Genomic DNA, 24238 nt, shown 5'->3' on the forward strand with positions numbered 1-24238 from the left:
TCGTCGTCGTCGTCGTCGTCGTCGTCGTCGTCGTCGTCGTCGTCGTAATAAAATATTTTAAAAAGAACACTTTTGTATTGTGTGAATTGTTTAATTGTTTGTTTGTTTTTTGTTTTATTTTTGTATTTTTTTTTAATGATAAATCCTAATAATAATATTGACAGAGTCCTTGCCCGTCTCTGCGGCTACAAATAGTTCGTTTCAAAGTTGTAATGGAAGTTGAACTAAGGACTAACATATCCTATCTCAAGGAAATGTAACGAAACTTCTTGTTTTTGTTTTGTTTTTTTTTTGTTCGTTTGTTTGTTTGTTTGTTTTTGTTAGTTATTTTTTTAATAACTGCAATACTTAGTTTTAATTATTTTATTCAGTATCCTCAGTTTTCGCCGCTTTTTAAATAAAAATAACTAAAAAAACAAAAACAAAGATAAAAAAGCGTTTTAGTATAAAATCAAAATGAGTGCATCCCAAAATAATTAACAGTAGCAAATAACATTGGAAAATGTTAATGATCGTTAATTTTGTTTTAACAGAAAAATGGAACCTTCTGTAATGAAATGTAACAAGTCATAGAATGAAAAATTTATAAATAAACGCTAAAAAATAAGTTTTTTTTTTAGGGGGCGTAAAAACTCATAATTGTGGATACTGGAACCGAAGAGCGCATTTAAAGTTTGCCATAAGTGGTAATCATGACAAACTAAGTTTATGAAAATGACGGAAAACGCGGCGCTGTAGTCAGATAGCAGTGTCAGATATTTCGTGAAAACTATTGAATAATTTGACCCGCTATCTTTCGAAGCTTATAACTCCACGAAAAATGTAATTCAAGCCCTATTTTTTTTTTTTTTTCAATTAAAGGAGAAAGGACCAAGGTTTCATTAAAAAAAAAATATTAAAAATAAACAAACAACGTGTGTTTTTTTTTTTTTTTTAAGGTTTTAAACTTCGGACTTTACAGGTAAATTTCTAAAAACCACTACTTTTTTGTTGTTTTAAATTTGAATATATTATTTATTGATCTTTTATCTTCAATTTGTGATATATAAAATTAAATGTGTACATGAATTAATTATTTACTTTTTAATAGACATTTGAAAATGGGGGGGGGCGTGAATTAAAAAAAACGTTTGTCTATTATATTCGGTTTATTGGAAAGAGCATAAAATTTCACATTGACCCTGAAAATATCGTAAAAATAGAATCAATAGAAAAATTGATAGATTTTTAAAGTTTAAAAATTGAAAAATACTGAACTCGTAACATTCAATTAATTTCATTACTGTTTTTTTTTTTTAATATTTCTATTACTTTTAAAACAACTTTAATAGTTTATTTTGGAAGTATAATCCATAAAGAAAATAAACAACCCACCTTTAAAGGAGAAATTACGAGTTTTTTATATTTTATTTGCAATTTCGTGTTAGAGGTGTCAAAAATTCCTACAAAAATTCTGATACATCTAGTAGTCATATTGATGAATAAATGTGTAAGAAAACGTACGTGTTTGCTTAGGATTATATATAAAAAAAGATAAGAAATCAGTATGGTCTAATTGCATAATGTAATAATTAGCAAAACGCGCTCCTTTTTTATGTTGGAAAAAATGTGTAATTGGGTGTGCTGGGAACGTAAGTGCATGTAAGTAACTTGCCGTAGATGAGTAGTGATCATAAGAAAAGGTTTATGAATATGACGGAGAACGTGCAACGGTGCAACGCATCGGCGGCGTAGTTGCAGCGAACGTCATGTTGTGGTATAGAAAGTAAGAATGCATTAATGTCGAATGTGATATTGTATTTGCATGTGATATTGTATTTACATGTGATATTGTATTTGCATGTGATATCGTATTTGCATGTGATTTTGTATTTGGCAATTTCTGTAAGAACAGAAATTGTTTTTTCTGTATCAGACGCAATGACGGCCCAAAGAATGTTAGTGACGTCATGTTCCTACATTGTCGAGACACCATCAGGACAGATTCTTCGCAGAAACCGCAGAGATCTCAAGAAAGTTGCTCACACCTCTAATACGACACACATAGTCATTTATACATAATACACCCTCGCATCATACTCAACTTACATCACCCGATATTTCAGACATACATCCTGCAGAAACTCCCAATAAGCATACAAGCATGTGCACCCCATCTGCAGAAACAATCCTACACATTATAACACATTATAACACATTATAACACATTATAACACATTATAACACAGTCCAGTACTAATAAACCATCTGGAACAATCACAAGATCGGGTGGTGTTGTCAAACCCCTAAAAGATACGACATGTAGAAGAGGTTCATATCTGAAAACTCTTCCAGCAAACCTGCTTGATGAAACATTTCCTTTATGAAAGAGGGATGTCAAGATATGGATTATCTCATCTTGTTGTGTATTTTTAACTTTTTAAGAGTTACGTCCCTTGGCACATAATAAAAATGGCTTCTTGATCCCTAAAGACGTCTCGTCGTTATCTCTCCTTTATGTTTTACTTTTTCGTCCTAACAAAAATTCAAAATACTCATCGTGGAAATTCATCGTATCCAGCGAGAATTCAAATCTCTTTTTAAGCATTCTTATTTCAAAGCACTGTTCTTAAAACACGAACTCGCTCCCTCATATATATATATGTGTGTGTGTGTGTGTGTGTGTGTGTGTGTGTGTGTGTGTGTGTGTGTGTGTGTGTGTGTGTGTGTGTGTGTGTGCCCATATGAATTATGAACTGTTTCTCTCAAAAATAGCCACATGCCGTTAAAGCCCTTGTGCGGTACTCTTATCATAAAAATCAGTAATTTCAAGTCTTGTGCCATACAAAACCGTCACTTCATTAATCCTTCATTATGAACACTCCACACAAGAAAACACGTTGGAACAATTTAAATCAATATTTCTAACACGTAAATAAATCTTTATTTCATTTTAATAGTGATTTCGTGTTCTTTGTTGAGTGTCGTCTTTTTCTTGGTTTATTTTTGTTTCTTTATTGTGAGATGTAGGTTGGTAACCCTTTCTATGGATTAACTACCCCGTTAAATTTCCCTTTTCATGGTTCCGCTAAAATACATTTCCGAAAATCGATCCTATAAATTGGTGACTCCGCCGTGAATTCTATGGATTGGTGACCTCTCGACTTGCATTTTCTTCTTCTTTTTCTTTTTCTTCTTCTTCTTCTTCTTCTTCTTCTTCTTATTATTCTTCTTCTTATTATTATTATTATTATTATTATCATCATCATCATCATCATCATCTTCATCATCATCATCATCATCATCATCATTATCCTTACCCTTATCCTTATCATTATTATTATTATTATTATCATTATTATTATTATTATTATTATTATTATTATTAGCAGCAACAGCAGCAGCTCACAAGGAGCTTCCACAGAGGTCATCAAAGATCTCTATTGAAAACAGCCTGTGCTGTTCTCTGGAAGCTGAGTGACAACAAGTCTCCCCAAATTTCCATGACTCTCCACCTCTTTCGATAACCTTTGCAAATAAATTTGCATTATCTCAACAGCTGCTTGCCATTGATTTCTCGTTGGCAACGGCTATTGATCTTCATTGGAATTTAAGTGGCAATCAACCTCCCCAAGGTCCCAGTTCTCTTTGCACTTATCCGGTTGAGGTCTGGTCAGTCCTCGGTTTTTCCTTCCTCCGTTACTGTTCTTGGCTATTTTGTCTCACTCTTTCGGGGGGGGGGCAGTGATGTGGTAATGGGAGATGGGGAGTTAGAGAACTTATAGATATGCGGCTTCAGTGTTCTTGGTTCCATGTAGCGCTTCATGGTTTGCCTCTGCAGCAGTTTGTCTGGCCCGTGCTTGTTGCTCCCGTGTTAGTCTCCACATTCAAGGGTTTTTCTTAACATCTCAGTTGTTTTCATGATTGTTGTTCGTTGTATTTTTCCAGTCATTCCTTTGATTCCAATTTCTTCTATTCTTTTTTGAAAGTTTTTCGGGATTGTTCCTGGTGCTCCTATGATTACAGGTATGATTTTGATTTTCTTCATCTTCCATATCCCTTTCAGCTCTCTGGCTAATTCTGTGTATTTGCTCTGTTTCTCCTTTTCTTTGATATCCACCTTGTGCTCAGCTGCAACAGCAAAGTCTACGATTTGACAGGATTTTTCTTTCTTAATAATTACGACATCTGGTCTTCTTGCTTGGATGGGTTTATCAGTTTGTATGTCCATGTCCCATAGAACTTTGTGATCCTCGTTTTCAAATACTGTTGCCGGCTTATGTTTGTACCACTTGTCTATGTGTTCGTGATGCAGTTGTTTGCATAATTCTCAGTGTACTCCCCTTCCCACTTGGTCGTGTCTGTTCTTGTATTCCTTTTGGGCGAGTTTGCTGCATTTACTTACTATATGGTTTATCGTCTCGTCTCTTTGTCCACAGAGTCTGCGTTTGCTGTTTTCTTGTGTTTTGTCGATGTTTGCTGATGTGGTTGGTTCTTATCGAGTTATCTTATGCTACAGTTATTAGGGATTCAGTTTCTCGGCTTATGTGTCCTTTTCGCATCCATGTCCAAGTGTTTTCATTATTTTCATCTTTTTATCATCCTTATGAATCTTCCGTGTAGTTGTTTCTCTTCACATTTTTCTTTTCTTGTTTTATCCTTTGTCTCTCTGTTTTCTGTTTTATTGATTTTTTCCGTGTCTCTCGCTACCATGATTATTTTTCCAGCATTAGTTGTTGTTGTTGTTGTTGTTGTTGTTGTTGCTGCTTCTGCTGTTGCTGTTGTTGTTGTTGTTGTTGTTGTTGTTGTCACATCAAAGTTACGATGCTAACAAGTGCTTATGATACTACCGAGCTTATCTTTGCGTTATCTTGTTTGCCTAAGTTTTAAAACTACCGTAGCAGAACACATACTAATGACATTTAGTGTTTATGCACATGAAGCATCGGAAAAATGTTGACGAAGCAAGAAACAAAAACATGGTGATTAACGGAATTTGGGGGACATTATCAAAATCCGTTTTCCAAGGTAACGAATTGAAATAGAAAAAAAAGAAAAATAACGTATAAAGCAAACTTTCCGCAAGTGGGCAATTAAAGAAATGAGTAAATGAAGTAAAGACCCGAGATGTGATTAAAATGATCCAAATTTTATTAAAATAAAAAAAAATATTAAGGTTGCTTTTAAATTTCCAAAGCTAGGGTAAAAAAAAAAACCTTTAAAGAAACATTTAAATCAAAAACAAATACAAGAAAACAATAATTCTTACTTGAATGGCTGAAAGGAAAAGAACATACAAAAAAAAAACAGAAAATAGTTCTTTTAAATCTTTGTTTCAAGTTCAGTCTTTCTTTGAACAAAATGTTTTTTCCTCGAATGTGAACCACGAACAAATAAAGTCCCTTTCACATAAATAAGAGAAATATATTTCCTTTGCGAAGATAAAAATTTTAATTCAAATGAGATTAAACAAAACCAAAAAAAAAAAAAAAGCCGCTTTCACAGGCTTTCTGGGCACAAATAAAATAATTTTTACGTCTGTATTCCCAGACAGAGTCCATAATGCCGTGTCTTCCCTATATGGGATAAATGCTGGTATTAATGTTGTTCTTTTTCTTTGAAGAGAATCCGAGGTTTTCCTTAATTCCTATCTCGTGGAGATCGCTAACCGAATCTTCCTGTCTGTCACCCAGGTCGGCAAAATTAAATTTCTGTATCTTACAGAAAAAATATCTCAATTCACCCTTCTACCGTGAGTCCTTGAGCTTTGTAATTTTTCAGTTGATAAAACCTTGTCGCTTTTGAATTAACTGAAAAGGAAAAGATAATTTTTCCCTAAAATAGAAAAATACACTAAAAATATTTTACGTCAAAAACTTTTTTTATTGACGGAGTTGCGAAGTCTAGATTGTCGGATGCCGGTCAAACACGAACTAACTGACGAAAACGGGCAAAGGCCCTTCCTTCCTTCCCCACCGCTCCAGAGGGATAGAGAAGGAACCCCCCTCCCCCGGAGAGGAGTTATGACGATTATGAAGATAAGCGAAGGAGGTGACGACAGAGGGCAAGTGACCCGAGAAAGGCCGGTCAAAGAATGCGTCCCTTTCACTAAATGAGAAAACCACTTTGATGAGTCGTAGACGACGACACACGCGTCAGTGGATAATTATATTTTAAAACCAAAATGTTGAATGCGTATATAAAAACAAATAAAAATTATTTCTTTGTTAAAAATTTCGGTACTAGTGCAGTGCATGAGCTGGCCTGGGCGTGGCTTATCACTCGCTCGGATTTCTCCGTAAAATGACGTCACATGCTGCCATCTGACGGAGAAAATGGACGAGGGGGTGAAGGGGGGTTACAGAGAGAGAAAACGCGAAAAAATAAATGGCCGACTGGGGGGGGGGGGTAGCAGCAGCCGCGCCAAATACAAGTTTCCAGAATATTTCAACACGAAACTGCTTGAAAAATTAATTATAGCATTTTCTGCTGCACTTCTATTTCTTGTTCTCTTTCTGTGGAGGAGAAATCCTTCACGACTGAGACAATTTTTATTTTTCTACCTTTTCTCCACGTTAAAAAACGACCCTGGTGTCTAACTCTGCCCCGTGGGGAGGCATAGTAAATAGGTACTATAAGGGTTTGTATTACATGTTTATTCAGCTCGAAAAACATGCAGTGTTTACCGATGTATTAGAACATTCAAAATGGCGCCCGACTCTCTCTCGGAGAGGGTAAGCTTGGGAAAAGGTATTATAAATAATAAACTAAACAAAATACTGTTAGAAATTCGCTCAATATATGTTACCGTGACATAAGTTGACATATTCGGTTGTTTTTTAATAGTATTTTGTCTAGTTTATTATTTATAACACCTTTTCCCACACTTACCGTGTTAAAGAGACAGTCGGGCGCCATCTTGAATTTTCCAATACATCGGTAAACACTATGTTTTTCGAGCTGAATAAACATGTTACATTGAATAAAAACACAAAAAATATATCCAGTTTCAACATGACCTTTATAATCGCATCAAAAGCAACTTTAAAATGAAAAAATAAACAAAAACTATGATTGTCATCGAAATACGCAGAAAGTTTATGAGTGATGAAGTATTCACTCGCAAAAATGGGCTGATAAAAAGAAAAAGAAAGACGCCTTTTTTTTTTTTTTTTTTGTGGCGGGGTGATTGTAAACAAATACGAAGCTCCATTGACTGAACATCTGCTGGGATTACAAATTAGGTCAGTTGAGAAGCAAACTGACACAGTATATTTTACAAACGATTATATATTGTAATAAAGCAGGCGTGTAGTTGGCCGGTTAGCTCAGTTGGTTAGAGCGTCGTGCTAATAACGCGAATGTCGTGGGTTCGAGCCCCATACTGGCCAATATGAAATCCTTTTATATTTCTCACTATAATTGTTAACATATTTTATATATTTTCTTGATTTTAATACATTTTATGTCTTAATGTTGTTTTTTAATCAAGCTATGCATTATTTCTTTGTTTTCATTTGGTGTCTTTGTTGTATCCAATTGAAGTTGGGCCATTTTAGGAGTTGGTCTTGAGGTCAATGCGAAGATTATCTAAAAGGCATTTTGTCTGTGTGTGTCTGGGCGACTTCAGAGACTTCGATGACAATAAAAGTATTGGAAGTGTTGATCCGTGTTCACTCTTGGGCAACTTCGGGTTTCCCTGATAATCTTCAGTAATATCATGTAATTGAGTACGAGTATCAGAAGTCACCATTACAAAGGAGTGATAAACATTTGATTAATTAGACTCGATATCTTGCGAAGCTTCTAACAACATGAATAATGTTATTTCAAACCTTAATTTTTTTCAATAAAAGAAGCAAAGACCAAATTTTAAAATAATAAAAGGTTTAATCGAAAAAGATACAATATTTTTTAAATCGTTTTCTTTTTAAGATTTCACGAAATTCAACAAATTTTAACTTAATCCAAATCTAATAAATATATAAAAATGCCAAAAAATCACTTACCTATAAAAAATACTAATCAATGGGTATTTCCATTCTTCATTTATAAGAGTTTGTCCATATTTATATTTTATATTCCATGTATATTTTAAATAAAATAATTTTTTAATAAGGGTCCGTAAAGACCGCGTTTTTTTGTAAGCGATTATCCGCTGTTAGCAAAGCTGTAGGTGTATCAGAAATTTCGTGAAAAATAGTGAATAATTCCACCCCGACTTTTCAAGCTTATAACTACTCGAAAAATGTAATTCAATCCCTAATTTTATTTTCAATTAAAGGAACAAGGACCAAGGTTTCATGAAAAAAAAAACGTGTTTTTTTTTAAAGGTTTTAAACTTGGGACTTTACAGGTAAATTTCTAAAAACACTACTTTTTTGTTTTAAATTTGAATATATTTTTATTGATCTTTTATCTTCAATTTGTGATATATAACACTTTGGTGAGTAAATTAATTATTTATTTTTTAATAGACATTTCAAAATTCGAATTATTCGACCGCCTGTCTTTCCAAGCTTATAACTACTCAAAAAATGTAATTCAAGCCCTAATCTTTTTTTCAATTAAAGGAGCAAGGACCAAGGTTTCATTACAAAAAGAAAAAAGAAAAAACAAACAACGTGTTTTTTTTGTTTTGTTTTTTTAAGTTTTAAACTTCGGACTTTACAGGTTAATTTCTAAAAAACACTACTTTTTTGTTTTAAATTTGAATATATTATTTATTGATCTTTTATCTTCAATTTGTGATATAAAACTTTGGTGAGTAAATTAATTATTTACTTTTTATTAGACACTTGAAAATGGGGGGGGCGTGAATTTAAAAAAAAAAACATTTGTTTAAAATATTATATTGGTTTCTTGGAAAGAGCATAAAATTTCACATTGACCCTGAAAATATCGTAAAAATAGAATCAATAGAAAAATTTTGATAGATTTTTTAAGTTTAAAAATTGAAAAATACTGAACTCGTAAAATTCAATTAATTTCATTACTGTTTTTTTGGGGTTTTTTTTTTACACAGTGATCGCCACTTATCAAGGCCCGGAAGCCACTTAGGGATAAGGGTTATTGCAAGTACATTACGTTAGTGAGGAGATTTGTTGAAGTGTTTACTTAAGGGGGCGGTTCATTAGGAATTTGTTAACATTGGACTTGAAGACATCCAAGTTGTAGTCCGGAGGGAAGCAGGCAGACGAAACAGAGTTCCATAGGCGTGCAGTTCTAAGAAAGAAGCTTTATTCATGGAATCCGCGTTTTGATTTAGGCACAGATATAGAGTGGGGGAAATTTATCACAGTGGATTCAGCTAGACAGGTGTTTTTCGTGAAAGATTGCCGAGGGGGGACCAGAGATTGGAGTTCTGCCATGGAAATAACGATAAAACAAGGACAGGCTCGCAACGTCTCTTCTGTGGGAGAGAGGTTGCAGGGTAGAGAAAAGGGCATCCCCCACTAAGCCACGAAGTCTATTTTGTATTCTGTCAAGGCAGGATAGGCTGTTTTTAGCATCTCCTGCCCAGATATGGCAACAGTATTCCATCCTTGGACGTACTTGGCTTTGTTTTTGTTTTGTTTTGTTTTAAATATTTCTATTACTTTTAAAACAACTTTAATAGTTTATTTTGGAAGTATAATCGATAAGGAAAATAAACAACCCACTTTTAAAAGAGAAATTACGAGTTTTTTATATTTTATTCGCAGTTTCGTGTTAGGGGTGTCAAACCTAGCAAGTGTTTCATGTCTTTCTTCCGGTTGTCAAATACGGATGCCTAAAACGGCCATAATTAATTATTTCAAAAGCGTAAAAACAACACATACGCGTGAAAAAATATGGGTCACCTACCTGAAAAATGATCACATTTCACTCATCAGTTTTTGCCGTTTAAAAACAAACCAGCCGACCAAATTTCCATTTTTTTATTCTCTTACAGAAATACATGAGTTTTTGATTTAATATATTTTATTTCTTCTTTATGGAGTGATTTTGTTTTATTTTAATCTAAAAAAAAACATTGAATAAAATAGAAAAAATTGCTGTAAGTGTCCGATATTTACTGGACAATATAACCAAAATATGGGGTTTTACTTACAAAAAAATCAACGTGGTTTTTTTAAAAAAAGGTTTTAAACTTTTTACTTTACAGGTAAATTAGCACAAAACTATTCTTTTTTGTTTGTTTGTTTGTTTGTTTGTTTGTTTGTTTGTTTGTTTGTTTGTTTTACATTAGCTTATTTTATTTATTGATCTTTTATCTTCAATTTGGTATATATAAATCTGAGGTGAGAAAATTAATTATATTCATTTTCTTTTACATGGAGTTCACCACTTATCAAGGCCTAAGGCCACTCGGGGATAAGGGTTATTGTGTGTACAGTAATCAATGGGATAGTGTAGTAATAGTATTGGAGAAATGATAAAGTGTCACTACTTAAGGGGGCGGTTCATCAGGAATTTGTTTGTGTTGAAGACATCCAGTTTAAAGTCGGGAGGGAAACTGCAAGCGATACAGAGTTCTACAGGCGTGCACTTCTAAGAAAGAAGCTTTGTTCATGGAATCTACGTTTTGCTTTAGGCACAGATTGGAGTGGGGGAAATTATTGACAGTGGTTTCAGCCGAAACGGCGGTGGCTGGTGAGTGGTGTGGTGCGCCGACCAACCACCTCGGAAGGCAGGTTTGAAAAAAGAAGAAGCCGCTTGTTGCTCTTTCTTTTATAGGTGTTTCCGCTGGTCTTTTGCGCATGTGTGGATTTCCTTTGAAAGGGGAAGTGACGTTGTCCATCTGTGCTTACATGTGCGTACGTGTGCGTGTATGTGAGTACATGTGTGTGTGTGTGTGTGTGTGTGTGTGTGTGTGTGTGTGTGTGTGTGTGTGTGTGTGTGTGTACACGTGAATGTGAGTGTATATACGCGAACGTATGGGCATGCGCGTATGTTTGTGTGCGCGTATGTATATGACAAGTAATATGTGAACGTGTGTTTTTGTGTGAGACTAGAAAAGGCTCGCGCATATTTCTATTATTTTTCAAAAAACTTTAATAGTTTATTTTGGATGTATATTCCATAAAGAAATTAAACAACCCACTTTAAAAGGAGAAATTACGAGTTTTGTATATTTTATTCGCAGTTTTGTGTTAAAAGTGTCAAAAATCTCCCTACCCCAAATTCTAACGCGTCTAGTAATTGAGATCAATTTAAAATTTGTAAAATAGACAAAAATGATTTTAAAATACAGAAATTTTAAGAGTTTATGAGTATTTACAGCCAAAATCAATCGATTTAAAAAGTTTTTTCATGGCGGGGTAATTGTAAACAAGTATGAACTGCACTTGACTTGGTATGATTTGTTAGCAAGAAGCAACAACTTCCATTGTGTGAAATGTCATTAAAGTTGCTGGACTTACAAATAAGGTCAATTACAACATAGCCTCATTAATTATTGTTTATTGACGTCCAAATATAAATGTCTGTAATGTTCTTCAAATGACTTCCGTTAAGAATCGCACTTCTTTGTTTACAAAGCTATTGAACGGAAGTGACGTCAGACAAATTTTAAGGTACGGATGACCAACACTGTATATAATGCATTTTTTAAAATCAAATATAAAAATAGAAGTTTTATTTAAAAAGTCTTTAAACTTATTACAAAATTATAGCCTTTATAATAAAAATATGTTTATGAACTTTTTTTAATCAAGCATCAGGTGCTGGTACTTTTTTACATTAAACATAAAAATATAACTGTCATAAAAGATATTTATGAACTGTTTTTGTTTGATTAAAAAAACAGTTCATAAATATATATTTTTTGTAAATTCATAAATATTAGTTTTAATTTGCTTCGTTGGAAATTCCACGGGCTGCCAAGCTCATTTCCTCCTACATAAATTTGTCTTGTTAGATATATATCCCTGCTTGCATTCAAGCATCGTCTTCATTTTGGTGATCAGCCCTTTTCTGCTATGTTAGAAAAGGTGTAGCCTGCTTTGCCCTTTTCCGTCATTTTCATTAAATTGATTTGGGCGCAATGTGACATGTAGTTTGGACATCGTGGGTCGCTTTTACGGCGTTGTGGGTTAAACGATTAGTTTTTCCTGTCTCCGACTAATTTTCTCCAAACCTTGCCATCAGGTGGTCTGTTTATTTGTTTGTTTGTTTGTTTGTTTTTTGTTTTTTGCCAAAGTTGACCTCTCTTAATTTATTTCGTTCGGCATTGTTTGTCCTTGGAATGGTGGTTGGTGTAGGGAGAGAAAGGCCAATGTGACGCGATAAGGGGAATGAATGAAGTTCTTCGTCTGCTTCACATCCGCTCCCGTTCTGGCGCGTGTGGGTGTTATCTGCGTGGCCGTTATACGCGTAGACGTTGTCTGTCTACTGATTACACACACACACACACACACACACACACACACACACACACACACATACACACACACACATTGAAGCTCGCTGTTTGTTTGTTTGTTTGTTTGTTTGTTTGTTTATAAACAGGCGGTTTGAGCACTATAAAAGTGGTGGACGGATGTTTGTTAAAAATAGACATTCGGCGAGATTATTTGCGGGCATCGCTTCCGTGGTCGAGTGGTAGAACTGCTGACTGCCAACACGATGGTTCTAGGTTCAATCCTTGGCTTGGGGGAGGTGCTAGTCTAGCGACACTGATGCGTTGTGATACAATGAAACAGAACTGTATGTCGATGACTACAGACACACACAAACACATACACACACACAAACAAACATATATATATATATATATATATATATATATATATATATATATATATATATATAACAGGAGAGGAGGGGTTGTGTAGACCTTTTTTGTATTATAACCCCGCCATGAGTTCTCGTCACATTGTGTATCTAACGAGTCTTCCTGTAATGTGTCTGTGTTGTCTATATAATGGTGTGTATCGTGTTTATATTCCAAGACGCAACATGTTGCATATTCCTCTATATAATACTGTGTGTGTGTGTGAATTTCATTATATGTGTGTATCAACAAAAGGGTTTATCGTGTGAAATGTGTGTATGTGTGTATGTGGGTATGTGTGTATGCGGGTATGTGTGTATGTGTGTAAAACATACAATAAAACAGTTCATCAATATCAGTCTGTGTAGCAAAGAACATTCTATTCTTCGTTACGTCGGCTTTTTTTCCTTTTATCCAATTTCATCTCCTCCAGAGAAAACTAAGAACACAAGTTATATCTGTGGTGTAAATTTATTTGTGGTCCGGAGTTTGTGATGGCTACATCTTACTGAGATGGTGTTCATCCAAAGCTTCCAAACACAGAGACAATATTTTTCCGTGCTAATTCGCAGTTAGTCAGGATCTAACTCCTCAAACCCCCTCTCTTTCTGCCTACATGATTACGTAATGATATCAGCATAGCACAAGGTACAATCACCTGATACTTGTCACATGACCAATTCTTTTGTTATTTTTAACTAAATCTTATTTTGCTAAGTTAAAATTCCTGTATACATATTTAGTTAACATTAGATGTTTACCGAATTCCAATCATCTATTGACATATTTCATTTAAATAACATTTTTTCCATAACAAATATTTCATAATCAAGACATACATTGCTATAACAATAATAATCTCATCAGTAAGGCGACTCGACGACGCCCGGGTGTCCTACAATATACAACATTACTTCCTCTCTTTTGGCAGTTGATTGCTAACAGCATTTTCTACATCAAATTAGAAATTAAGTTTCTTTGTTTATTTTCCTTACGAATAAGGTCAGTTATAATGTAACCCCGTCATTTATTGTTTATGGGGGTCTTAATATGAATGTCTGTAATGTTCTTCAAATGGCCGTGCGTGTCGTTGCCTCTTATTGTTATGTGTCAATTTAGCTCGGAAGAATCACTCGTCAAGATATTACGTATCAAAAGAGACCGGAAATCTTGACTCGCTTTCTATCTTCCGGTATTTGATCGTCTCGTGGTTGTTGGCAGCATTTTTTTTTTTAGCGTGTGCTTGTGGGCACATGCTAAGAAAGAAATAATTATTCAGCATAAGCATTGATTAAAGAAAACTATAATCTCCTCTTTAATTCAACAAACGAAAGGGTTTTATTAAGCCAAGCAACAGTTTGGAAGGTTCTTCTGTATAAAACCAAACCTCTGGTCACCTCGTGTAGTATCTCGTCAGTTATTCCAAGTTAAAATCCTCGATGCCTTTTTATATAGTTTTATGTTTACCAATTTATTTTATGGTTTGTTTATGAAATAAATATAAACAAATAAAAAACACACGATATGATTTAGGAAGGACGACCCCCCCCCCCCGGTGTGGTTGAGTTATTGTGGTGAATGAGAACTTTAGCTAGAATGAAGCATAGACTAACAAAGGTACAGGAACGAGGATGACCATAAACGCCCTCCCCAATTTTTGAGTGACCTTGTGCCTAATTTTTGTAATTTATTTCTGTTTTGGTTCTAAAACTTTTCAGAGTAAATAAAAAATATATAACTCAATCTACTCAATTTAAATATTCTCGAGTCTAAAAAAAAACACACACACACGCTACGATTTGAGAATCCTAAGTAGGACGACCATAGACAGCCCCTCCCCAATTTTTAATTAGTGACCTAATTGTTTGTTTATTACTGTTTTGTTAGCAACTTTTCAGAGTAAATAAAAATATATATATAACTTAAATCGTTAATGACGGAAGACAAGGGGAAGGAGTGCGTTCGTGTTGACTGCTTGTCAGCTCGTAAGGATGTTTCTTCAATAATAGTTCCCTAAGGAAGAGAAAGAGTCGATGCGCCCTGCCTGCTGATTAGTTCGTATGCGACCACACAGGGGAAGGGCATTGATTCACAAGGGAAAATAGTTCGCTATTTGTTAGTGCTACAATTTTCCTACAATTTTCCATATCAGATTAGAAATTAAATTTCTTATTTATTTCCCCAATCATTTCTCTTTCAAATGATTTTTACTCTCCGCCATTTTTCGATTATTCGAAATGTTAGGTTTGTTTTACAATCCACAGAGGTACGAGAAAGTGGCCAAAAATTAAAAATATAACAAATAAATGTTATCAAAGGCTAGATAAATTACTCTTCTACCTATTTGGAAAAGATTTTAGTGGTTTTATTAAGTTTAAAACTCCTAACCAGGTCGAAAATCATATAGTGTTTATATCACGGTAGCATATATTGGGTGGGTTTCTAATAGTATTTTGTATAATTTTTTTAGTTTTGACACATTTTTCAAACTTCATGTATTTAAGGGTTATCACGCCGCCATTTGTCTTGTTCGCATACATCGTTAAACACTATATGATTTTCGAACCGATTAAATGTTTTAAAGTGAATAAAAACCACTGAAATCTTTTCCAGGTAGGTAGAAGAGTGACTTATCTTGTCTTTGATAACATTTATTTGTAATTATTTTTTATTTTCTCGTACCTCTGTGGATTGTACTATAAACCCAAATGTCTTTATTATTATTTTTATCATTATTATTATTATTATTATTATTATTATTAGTGTTATTATTATTATTATTATTAGTATTATTAGTATTATTATTAGTAGTAGTATTATTATTGTTAGTATTATTATTATTATTATTATTATTATTAGTATTATTATTATTATTAGTAGTAGTAGTAGTAGTATTGTTAGTATTATTATTATTAGTAGTATTATTATTATTAGTAGTAGTAGTAGTATTATTAGTATTATTATTATTAGTAGTATTATTAGTATTATTATTATTATTAGTAGTAGTAGTAGTAGTAGTAGTAGTAGTAGTATTAGTAGTAGTATTATTATTATTATTATTATTATTATTATTATTATTATTAGTATTATTATTATTATTATTATTATTATAATTATTATTATATTATTATTAGTAGTAGTAGTAGTTGTAGTAGTAGTAGTATTGTTAGTATTATTATTATTATTAGTAGTAGTAGTAGTAGTAGTAGTAGTAGTAGTAGTAGTACTAGTATTATTATTATTAGTAGTATTATTATTATTAGTAGTAGTAGTAGTAGTAGTATTATTATTAGTAGTAGTAGTATTATAATTATTATTATATTATTATTAGTAGTAGTAGTAGTAGTAGTTGTAGTAGTAGTAGTATTGTTAGTATTATTATTATTAGTATTAGTATTATTATTATTATTAGTAGTAGTAGTAGTAGTAGTAGTAGTATTAGTATTAGTATTATTATTAGTAGTAGTAGTAGTAGTAGTAGTAGTAGTATTATGATTATTATTATTAGTATTATTATTATTATTATTAGTATTATTATTATTCGTAGCATTATTATTATTATTATTATTAATATTATTATTAGTAGTATTATTATTATTAGTAGTAGTAGTATTATTATTAGTATTATTATTATTATTATTATTATTATTATATTATTATTAGTAGTAGTAGTATTATTATTATTATTATTATTATTATTATTATTATTATTATTATTATTATTCCTATTTACAATGTCTCCCCACAGGACAGAGTTAGAGACCATGGTCGTTTTTAATGTGGAGAAAAGGAACAAAAATAAAAATTGTCTCAGTCGTAAAGGATTTCTCCTCCACTGACAGAGAACAAGAAATTGAAGTGCAGCATCTGAAAAACAGATACTACACTTGGATCTTGACCCGAAGGCCAAGTTATTATTATTTTTTTTTTTTTTTGCACCGTCTTTTTTTTTTTTTTTTTTTTTACACAGTGATCACCACTTATCAAGACCCGGAAGCCACTCAGGGATAAGGGTTATTGCAAGTACATTACGTTAGTGTGGAGATTTGATGAAGTGTTTACTTAAGGGGACGGTTCATTAGGAATTTGTTAACGTTGGACTTGAACACATCCAAGTTGTAGTCCGGTGGGAAGCAGGCAGACGGAACAGAGTTTTTATTGTATTTTGTTATTTTTACAAAACAACAAAATACAATTCTTTCATTATAATAATTGCATTTTGATTTTTCGAAATCACAACCTGCCCAAACACGTCCTTCTTGAATTTCAGCTGAGATAACTTACATTTCATTTTATAACGTTATTTCATCTAATTCATATTCGTCACTAAGATGGAGTATCATAATCATCATCATATTCATTGATATGCCATTAGTATCATACTTCTCTCACATAAATAGCAACACACAAATAATATTTACTGCTTATGCACATGAAGCGTCGAAAATGATGTTCTTGAAAAAAGCGACAAAAACATGTAGACTCATCAAATAATAAAACAAGGCACATCGCCACTTTGATGTAGGGGGATACTATCAGGACATAAGCTACAGAGGTACTATGTAGGGAGTTGGGCAGCAAGATGTCGGTTCACATTACACTTGAACTTCTGCATGTCAGTGCAGTTGAGGAAGCAGGGTCCTGGAAGGAAATATCAAAGTCTTGCGGTTCTGGGGAAGAAATTACTGGAGCAGAAGGCTTTCTTACATCTAGGGATCTCTACTGGGAAAGGGTGGGATTTAGCTGCTTGTCGGGCCTGTCGGGGGTATTTACGTCGAGGGGGTACAAGTGCTTGCAGTTCGTCAGAGCATTCACCGTTAAAGTACTTGTAAAACAGGCAGAACCCTCATTCGTAATCTCAGTAAGGGTCAGTCAATGTATTTGTTTACAATCACCCCGCCACGAAAAAGGCGTCTTCTTGTTTGTTTCTTTTTTTTTTATCAGCCAATGCTGTGAGTGAATACTTCATTACTCATAATTACAAGAAACCTTCTCTGCCACCAATAGCAATGACCAGTGACTCCCTGTCTGAGAGTACATCTTTCAAACTGCTTGGCCTAACGTTCACAGGAAACATGAGTTGGAACAATTATATTGAAAACATTGCCAGGGCCGCTGCGAAAAAGGTAGGCTCTCTCTACCGTGCTAGAAAACTCCTGACACCTGAAAGTATCCTGTACCTCTATAAGGCCACCATTCACCCATGTATGGAGTATTGTTATCACATTTGGGCTGGTGCATCTGCTACTAGTCTAGGTTAAAAAAAAGTCGCCAATCTGATAGGCCCTGAACTGGCATCTAAGCTTCAGCTTCTGTCCCATCGACGAAACATTGCATCCCTCTGCCTGTTCTACAAGTATTTTAATGGTGAATGCTCTGACGAACTGCAGACACTTGTGCCCCCACGATGTAGACACCCTCGCCAAAGCCGACAGGCAGCTAAATCCCACCCCCACACAGTAGAGATCCCTAGATGTAAAAGATCTTTCTACTCCAGTAGTTTCTTCCCCAGAACCGCTAGACTTTGGAATTCCATACCAGGTCCCTGTTTCCCTAACTGTAATGACATGCAGAAGTTCAAGTGTAATGTGAACCGACATCTTGCTGCCCAAATCTCTACATAGTACCCCAGTAGTTGTTGCCCCTGATAGTAGCCCCCTACACCAAAGTGGCAATTTGCCTTTGAGGTGAACATGTAATAAAAAAGAAAAAAGAAAAGGCTTCCTTTCTTGACATATCAAAAGCCTTCGATAAAGTATGACATAAAGGCCTACTCCATAAGATTTCCAGCTACGGTATAACTGGAAATGTTTTCTCAATCATTAAATCATTCCTCTCTGATAAAAGTAGTGGTTGATGGGTAGAAATCAGAGGCCCACAGTATTAATACTGGAGTCCCTTAGGGGGCCAACTCTCTTCCTGATCTACATCAATGATTTCCCAAAACACATACTTAAATCATTCGTTGACATCTATGCTGATGACACGACTATCTATGGCAACACATCTAAGGCCATAATGACAAAGTTCTCTCTGATTCTCTCTCCTCTGATTTAGAGCACGTAGTACAGTGGGGGAAGAGGTGGCTGGTTACTTTTAATGCATTTAAAACTAAGCTCCTATCTTTACATCATCAACGCTCTGATCCCCATCTGGCATCAATGGAAATGGATGACTCTCATCTAGGGGCGGCTCCATGTTTTGATAAGCTTCTGGGCTTGACTTTTACTCCTGATCTGAAATGGAGCACATACATCAAGTCAGTTGTCAAGGTCGCTGGAGAAATGGCAGGATCCTTCTACCGCTCCAGAAGATATCTCACTGCTGATGCAATTCTCTATCTATATAAAAGCCAAGTATGTCCAAGGATGGAGTACTGCTGCCACATCTGAGCAGGAGCCGCTAAAAATAGCCTATCCTGCATTGTCACTCGATGGGTGTACTTGGCCGGTTAGCTCAGTTGGTTAGAGCGTCGTGCTAATAACGCGAATGTCATGGGTTCGAGCCCCATACTGGCCATTATAAAATGCTTTTACATTTTTCGCTAAAATAGACTTCGTAGCTAAGTAGGGCATGCCCTTTTTTCTTCCCTGCAACCTCTCTCCCACAGGAGAGATGTTGCGAGCCTGTCTTTGTTTTATCGGTACTTCCATGGCACATCTGAGCTACAATCTCTGGTATCCCCATCCCCAATCTTTCACGATAAACACCCGTCTAGCTGAAACCACTGTCAAAAATTTTCCCCACTCTTTATCTGTGCCAAAACCAAAATCTAGATTCCATGAACAAAGCTTCTTTCTTAGAACTGCACGCCTGTGGAACTCTCTTCCATTTGCCTGTTTCCCACCTGACTACAACCTGGATGTCTTCAAGTCCAACATAAACAAATTCCTGATAAACCGCCCCCTTAAGTAAGATACTTTATCAGATCTTCAATACTAACGATTACTACAATACTATCCCATTGATTACTGTACACGCAATAACCCTTATCCCCGAGTGGCTTCCAGGCCTTGATAAGTGGTGACTACATTGTAAAAAAAAAAATATAATAAAATAATGGACCAGTTTTCCTACCTAACAAAAAGAGACGAGTTTTCCGGGTACGAGTTTTCCAGATACGAGTTTTCGGAGTACGAGTTTTCGGAGTACAAGTTTTCTGGGGACGAGTTTTCACGGACGAGTTTTCCGGGCATCTATCAAAATCTTACAAAAAAAAACGTGGGAGGGGGGGGGGCGTTAATTCCATTATTCATCTCTAACGCTTTTGACCATCCATCAATTTTACACACAATTTAATTTACACAAAAAATGATGACGTTGCTAATTTTGCACAAAAAAATGGCGGATCCGAACGTTCATAGAAGCATGGAACATAATATTGACGAAACGAGAAACAAAAACATGGTGACCTTTGTAATCGCATCATGTAATAAACCAACTTTAAAATGAAAAAATAATAAACAAAAACTACGATTGTCATCGAAATATGCAGAAAGTTCATGAGTAATAAAATATTCACTTGCAAAATTGGATGATAAAAAAAACAAAAAAAAACACGGCTGCTTTCGTGGCGGGGTGATTGTAAACAAATACGACCATCCATTGCCTGAACAACAACTGGCATAACGAATTAAGTCAGTGAAGGAACAAACTGACGTAGCGTATTTTAGAACGAATCACAAATTGTCACGCGATGGGCGTACTTGGCCGGTTAGCTCAGTTGGTTAGAGCGTCGTGCTAATAACGCGCATGTCGTGGGTTCGAGCCCCATACTGGCCAATATAAAATGCTTTTTACATGTTTCGCTATAAATTTTAACGTATTTGTTTTATTTTGTTGTTTTAATACATTTTATGTTTATTGCTTTTTTTTTTTAATCAGGCTAGGCACGATTTCCTTGTTTTCGCTTGACTTGGTATCTATTTTCGTTTGATTTTGATTTGTTCTGTGTAATTGGATTTGGTTTTCTGTGTCAAATTGAAGTTGGGTTATTTTAGTAGTTGATCCTAGAGTCCATGCGAAGATTATCTACTTATAAACAAAAGACACTTTGTTTGCGTATGTGTGTGTGTGTGTGTGTGTGTGTGTGTGTGTGTGTGTGTGTGTGTGCGCGCGCGCACGCGCGTGCTCGTAGGTGTCAGTGTATGTGTCAGTATGTGAGTTCGTTCCCTATGGATTACGAAACGACTTGGCTGTATTTCACAGAAATGGACTTGGTATTTGGAATAAGTATTAAAAATCGATAATCGAAAAATCCAATTAAAAAAGGAAGAGTCCGATTTTGAACAAATTCAGCAAAACATCACAAATGCATTTTACATAAAAATAAAAGTTGTTTAAATTATTTTCTTTTTACTTATTAAAGTCATTAACTATAACAGTTGTATCATTATCATTTTCCGACTTGTCAGGTTTGCCTCGGTTCTTTCCGTTGCTTCATTCGATTTTGATTTTTGATCGCAAGGTCAAGGCTGCTACTTGCTCTACGAAATTTCGGGTGACAGCCATCTTGAATTTTATTCATTCAATGATTACACATTTTAATCGTGCATTTCTCGAGTTTAGATGGGTAAAATGAACTTTTTACTTTTTTTTTTTTTCATTTTCTTCCTTTGAAGATTAAAATGCTGGGTGTGGCGTAGCCAAACCAGCTGCCAACATTGCCCGGCTTTTTATTGAAACCATCCGAGAGCTCTTTTTAGTATCCTCGCTGTTCCCTTAAGTTCAATTGTCTGGATCTCTTTTGCACTTGGTTCACCAGGAATATTAGTTAGGTAGGACTTCAAGTTCTTCTTCATTTTAATGCCTACACAGACTTGTTTTCTAATATCACTCACAACCCCTATTTAGCGACATTACCAAAAAAAAATACGATTGTCGTCGAAATATGAAGAGAGTTTATGAATAATGAAGTATTCGCTCGCAAAGTTGACCGATTTAAAAACAGATAATAAACTCCTTGTTTCGTGGCGAAGTGGGGTGATTTAATCAAATGACTGACTGACAAACAATATGGATTCAGGCAAGCCCGTTCAACAGCAGATATCTTAACTGTAGTTTCTGAACGTATATACCGTTCATTGGATAAAACAGGGGAGGGTAGAGCGGTGGCCCTTGATATATCTAAGGCTTTTGACAGGGTATGGCACGATGGTCTTCTAAGGAAAATTAGATCATATGGAATCACTGGAAGAATTCATAACGTAATTAAATCCTTCTTAAGTAATAGAAAAATCAAAGTTGTCCTCGACGGACGTACATCCAAACAATATGACATAAATGCGGGAGTGCCTCAGGGGTCTATCCTTGGACCTCTATTGTTCCTGATATTCATAAACGACCTCCCTGATAATATTGTTTCGGAGATGGGTATATTTGCCGATGACACCACTCTCTATAACAGATATGAGGGGAAAACAAATGAACACATATCCAAGAAAATGGCAGAAACACTAGAGGATGACCTCCAATCCGTAGTGGGATGGGGACAAAAATGGTTGGTCTCATTCAATGCTGCTAAGACTAAGCTTGTTTCCTTCAATAACTACAAGAAACCTTCTCTACCACCAATAGCAATGGCCAAGAACACATTGCCTGAAAGTACTTCTTTTAAACTCCTCGGCCTAACGTTTACAGGGAATATGAACTGGAATAGATACATTGAGAGCATTGCCAAGGCTGCTGCAAGGAAGGTTGGCTCCCTCTACCGTGCTAGAAAACTACTTACACCTGCCAGTATCCTATACCTCTATAAGGCAACCATTCGCCCATGTATGGAGTACTGTTGTCACATCTGGGCTGGTGCATCTGCTGCTTGTCTCTCGCTCCTGGACAGGGTTCAAAAGAGAGTCGCCAACCTGATAGGTCCTGAACTGTCATCTAGGCTTCAACCTCTGTCCCATCGACGAGATGTTGCATCCCTCTGCCTGTTCTACAAATACTTTAATGGTGAATGCTCTGACGAACTGCAAACACTTGTACCTCCCCGACGTAACTACCCCCGACAAACCCGACAAGCTACTAAGTCTCATCCCTTTACAGTGGAGATCCCTAGGTGCAAGAAAGCCTTTTACTCCAATAGTTTCTTCCCCAGAACTGCGGGTCTTTGGAACTCCCTTCCGGGATTCTGCTTTCCCAACTGCAATGATATGCAGAAGTTCAAGCGTAATGTTAACAAACATCTTTCTACTCATCTCCCCTCATAATGACCCTGCTAATTAATTCCCTAATAGTAGCCCCCTGCTTCAAAGTGGCACTGTGCCTTGTTTGGGGTGAAAATTGAATTAAAAAAAAAAAAAAAAAAATACGAAACTCCATAACTACTGGTACAACGAATTACGTCAGTTAATGTCATACTCATCTTTTACGTAGTTGGCCGGTTAGCTCAGTTGGTTAGAGCGTCGTGCTAATTATGCGAATGTCGTGGGTTCGAGTCCCATACTTGCCAATAAAGAATATTTTTATAGTTCTCACTATAATTTGTAAGGTGTTTGTTTTATTTTGCTGTTTTTAATACATTTTTATTTCAATGTTGTTGTTTGTTTCGTTTTTAATTAGGCTATGCATGATTGTTGTCTATTTTTATCTGATTTTGCTTTGTTCTGTAAACTGGATTTGGTTTATCAAATTAAAATTCGGTTATTTTCGGAGTTGGTCTTAGAATCAATGCAAAGATTATCTACTTCTATATAAAAGACACGTTGTCTGCGTATTTGTCTGCATGTGTGTTCGTTCACAATGGAGTGTGAAACGGATAGGCAGATTTTTTTAATCCATGCAAATTTACTTAATATGTCTGGGAGTGTTCTGGGGTTTGGTATCGAAATGCTTTCGATTAGTATTGAAAATTGATAATCAAAAAATTCGATTAAAAGAGGAAACGTTCGATTTTGACCAAAGTTAACAGTCTTGTACAGCTTAACATCACAGATGTATTTTAGAAGATTTTATCACCGCACAAGCAGAACGGCCCAGAGTATAACATCAACAGTAGGTTCTTTGTTAAATAAGAGGAAATGAATGTTTCCGTTTAGAGCACAACTAAACCATGATACTTGACTTTTGCAATCTAAACTTTAATGGAAGGTGCTATGACAAACTCCAAGCCCTTGTACCCCCTGGACGTAAATCCCTCCGACAAACTCGGCAAGTAGCAAAATCCCACCCCTACACAGTAAAGATCCCGAGATGCTGGAAACCTTTTACTCTCATAGTTTCTTCCCTTAAACTGCTAGACTTTGGAATTCCTTCCTCAGATTCCTGCTTCCCTGACTCTAAATGTGAACAGACACCTTGCTGCTCAACTCCCTACATAGTGCCAATACAAATTATGTCCCAAAAATGTGAAAAATTTCCCCCACTCTATATCTGTGCCTAAATCAAAACGCGGATTCCATGAACAAAGCTTCTTTCTTAGAACTGCACGCCTGTGGAACTCTGTTCTGTCTGCCTGCTTCCCTCCGGACTACACCTTGGATGTCTTCAAGTCCAATATTAACA

The 24238-nt window shown here is 35.2% G+C and overlaps 3 non-coding genes across 3 annotated transcripts; all 3 read left to right on the forward strand.

Annotated features, from left to right (window-relative positions):
- The first annotated feature begins 7296 nt into the window (after positions 1-7296).
- Positions 7297-7370, forward strand: Trnai-aau (transfer RNA isoleucine (anticodon AAU)). Its single transcript has one exon. It is a non-coding gene; the product is annotated as a tRNA-Ile (tRNA).
- An 11811-nt stretch (positions 7371-19181) lies between these two features.
- On the forward strand, positions 19182-19255 carry Trnai-aau (transfer RNA isoleucine (anticodon AAU)). The gene has a single exon. It is a non-coding gene; the product is annotated as a tRNA-Ile (tRNA).
- Positions 19256-20444: 1189 nt separating this feature from the next.
- On the forward strand, positions 20445-20518 carry Trnai-aau (transfer RNA isoleucine (anticodon AAU)). Its single transcript has one exon. It is a non-coding gene; the product is annotated as a tRNA-Ile (tRNA).
- Positions 20519-24238: the final 3720 nt, after the last annotated feature.

The sequence above is a fragment of the Euprymna scolopes genome, chromosome 22 (genome assembly GCF_053919585.1).
Source record: "Euprymna scolopes isolate OS-2025 chromosome 22, ASM5391958v1, whole genome shotgun sequence".
NCBI classification, from domain to species: Eukaryota; Metazoa; Mollusca; class Cephalopoda; order Sepiida; family Sepiolidae; genus Euprymna; species Euprymna scolopes.